We start from the raw sequence: 3,724 nt of genomic DNA on the forward strand, positions 1-3,724 counted from the left end.
GCATGACCTATCTGCTGGTGGTGTTTATGTTTACAAGAAGCCAGAAGATAGATCACTTGTAGATTACAGATAGAGCACACAGCTCCGGTTGCGCTGAATTACTTTCACCATGCTGCAAAATACTTTTAGAGTCTGCTGGCATGCTGAAAGAGACTGCTGGAGTCAAGTGACATGTTGGAAAAATATCACTAGCTGCTCTCTGCCCTGATGCAAACAGTGGGCTGCCTTTTGGGAGGAGTTATGCAAATATCCAACAGACTTGATGGGTGGGTGTCAGTCTGAAGGACTGGTAATTCCTAGACAGGCATCATTTGCATGTAGACCGTCCTAAATAACACCCACATGTGATTCATTCACCCCATTCATAAATTGTTGACTGTGATGTTGAACCAGTTGAGTGTCATGGAGTTCTCAGTTTTCTCTTGTTAGAATACACATTACTGTGTTTATAGCAATAACTCCTGCAGTATACAATTTCGGTCACTGGATGGCAGTGTTTATAAGTTCTGTTATAAATCTATGGTATCCTCTGTTGTATTCAAAAAAAAAGTAAAGAATAAAGCTGTGGCTTCCTTCCTGTTTTAGCCAAGCCATGTGCATGTGCATCTCAGACTGTGTGCTTGTGTTTCTCTGTGAGGCGGTGCCCTGACTAATGCAAGAGAGGCCAGTCACATAAATGTGACAGGTTACGTGATGGGTCTCTCCTCTTGGCATTGCATCGTTATTTTAAATGGAACGCCAAAGCTGCAAGATGCACAAAACCAAACATAAAGCATTTTCTAAACACAGCACAATAAGCAGATGGTCCATAGCTATTCACTGTGGTGTGCTTAAAGTGACATTAAACCCTCAGATTTTTTAACATAAAACAATACTGTAATGTGCGCCTTTCTGTAATCCATGGTTGTTTCCCTTCTATTTGCTGCTCTTCCTTTTAAATCCTCATGTCTTCTCATGCTGGGCAGAACTTCTGTTTTGCAGCTGACTACCTTGTCTGAGGAATAGATACACGGTGTCTGTGTGCAGGTTCACAACCTGAGCCAGCACTACAGGAAGAGGCACTCAGCTGCAAAGGGAAGTTCTCCCCCAGCATGAGAAGACATGAGGATTTAAAAGGAAGAGCAGCAAATAGAAGGGAAACAACCATGGATTACAGAAAGGCGCACATTACAGTATTGTTTTATGTTAAAAAATCTGAGGGTTTAATGTCACTTTAAGAGCAAGTGTATAGAAGTGCGTCAGTGCGTTGCTTTGTACTGTAACTCAAATGAATAGAATGCAATGCATCATGTTAGTGCAAATTTTACAATCCTTTACTGCAATGCACAGTCCCCGTTCCCCAGGCTGAGCCTCAGCTGCTGACATACAGGTGAAACTCGAATAATTAGAATATCGTGCAAAAGTAATTGCAGTAAGTGCTGCAAAAGGGGCCCAAACCAAGTACTGAGTACATATGCATGCTGGTACTTTTCAGAGGTCCGATATTGTTCTATGTACAATCCTTGTTTTATTGATTGCATGTAATAATCTACTTTTTTGAGGTTGTGGATTTGGGGTTCTTGGGGTTTTCATGAGCTGTAAGCCATAATCATCACAATGATGACAAATCACGGCTTGAACTATCTTGCTTTGCATGTAATGAGTCTCTCTCATATATTAGTTTCACCTTTTAAGTTGCATTAGTGAAATAAATGAACTTTGCACGATATTCTAATTATTCCAGTTTCACCTGTATGAGCATAAGGCTGGCCATACACCATATGAATTTCGGGAAGTGCTTGATGAACTGGCTGAAGTTTGCACAGTGGGTGCCCATCTGTACCCTACCTTCTGGTATCCTGGGTGAACAGTGAAGATAGCCAATCTGCAAAACTGTTTAATAAAAACGATCTGATTTTTAAAAAAAGATAGCCAATCAGCTGCCATCACTGTCCAAGCATTGTGACAGCAGCACATTCGCCATTGTCACAATACAAAGCTCACAGAGGGGGCTAGACGGGAAAAAAAAATATATATAACAGTATATGGGCAACTTAACATCATGTGAACCACCTAAGCGTGGTAAGGAAATCTGCATAGGAACCACTAGTCCTCTCTGCATTATTACTGGGAAAGGTTTTCAAGTGGACAGCACCCAGATAGGAGGGCCAGGTAGCTGGAAAGGGTAAGAAATTTACAACGTTGCATCTAAGGCCTCATTCACACGAGAAAAGGCCGGCGCGTACAGCTCCGCGTTGCTTGCATGGCCGTATCGGGCAGCTCCCGGGAAGGACAGTTGCTGCGTGTGATTAGAACGCAGCCCCCGTCCTTCTCTATGGAAATAAGCAGCCGTACAACGCCCTAGGCTCACCTCAAGTGCAGGTCCGTACGGGTTCGGGTGTCCCCGGCTCAGACGCAGTCAGGATCTATCCTGTCAGCGTACAAGTACGCTCACAAGCACCCGCACGGACATGCAGGGCGGGTGAGCGTAGGGCGGCGCGTGGCCTCGTACTCCCATAGAGAGGGACGTACTAAAGCCACGCAGCACCTGTCCTTCCCGGGAGCTGCCCGATACGGCCGTGCACACAGCATGGAGCTGTACGTGCCGGCCGATTCCAATGTGAAGGAGGGCTAATTGTGCAATGGGGTGTACAATGCGCTACACAGTGGATGTTAGGCAAGGTGTGCTTTGTGTGCTAAAATGAACGGATATTTAGGGAAAACAAATAAAGTTACACTATAAAATTATTCTGTTATATCTGCTAAATTGTGATAAGACAAAAAGTCACATTATAGATAAAAAACAACTAACAAGGTAGATTGCAGGGTAGCCTTACTCTAAGGAGCAGAAAATATGTATGTAAAACATTAAAAACATCCAAAATAAACCTGCATCTGCAAAGAAGAGCTGATACAGTCAACCCTCGGGCATGGCCAACCTCTTCTGCAGAGAAGAAAAATTGCCCACTGAAGAATCGTGAGTAGCCAATGAAGTGAAACGATAGAACTCCCGATTTGAAAACTTTGATAATATGTTTGTGGACACCTGACCATCACACCTATATGAGCTTCTTGGACATTCAAATCCAAATGATGGGCATGAATATTGAGTTGACCTCCCACACCAACTTCGCAGCTATGACAGCCTCCGCAATTGTGGACATGTATATGGGGTGGCAGTATGGAACTGATTTTGCCTTTGTGGACATGTATCTGGGGTGACAATATGTAACTGATTGTGCCTTTGAGGACATGTATCTGGGGTGACAGTATGGAACTGATTGTGCCTTTGTGGACATGTATTTGGGGTGACAGTATGGAACTGATTGTGCCTTTGAGGACATGTATCTGGGGTGACAGTATGGAACTGATTGTGCCTTTGAGGACATGTATCTGGGACGACAGGATGGAACTGATTGTGCTTTGAGGACATGTATCTGGGGTGACAGTATGGAACTGATTGTGCCTTTGAGGACATGTATCTGGGGTGACAGTATGGAACTGATTGTGCCTTTGAGGACATGTATCTATATATATAGGGCTGGGGAAATTAACGATTAATTCCTCAATTCATTGTTAAACTTTTTGATCGAATAAAATTATTTTGATCGAAAATGAAAAGACTCACCTCTCCGCTGGCTTCCGGGAGTCCCGTCGGAGATCCGGTTACGTCACGGACATCGACGTCACCGGACTCCTCCCCCCTTCCCCAAGTGGCTCCGTCGGCTAACGAAGGGAGGGGGGG

The sequence above is a fragment of the Nanorana parkeri genome, unplaced genomic scaffold, assembly GCF_000935625.1.
Source record: "Nanorana parkeri isolate BGI_ZX_2015 unplaced genomic scaffold, ASM93562v1 scaffold4058, whole genome shotgun sequence".
Lineage (NCBI taxonomy): Eukaryota > Metazoa > Chordata > Amphibia > Anura > Dicroglossidae > Nanorana > Nanorana parkeri.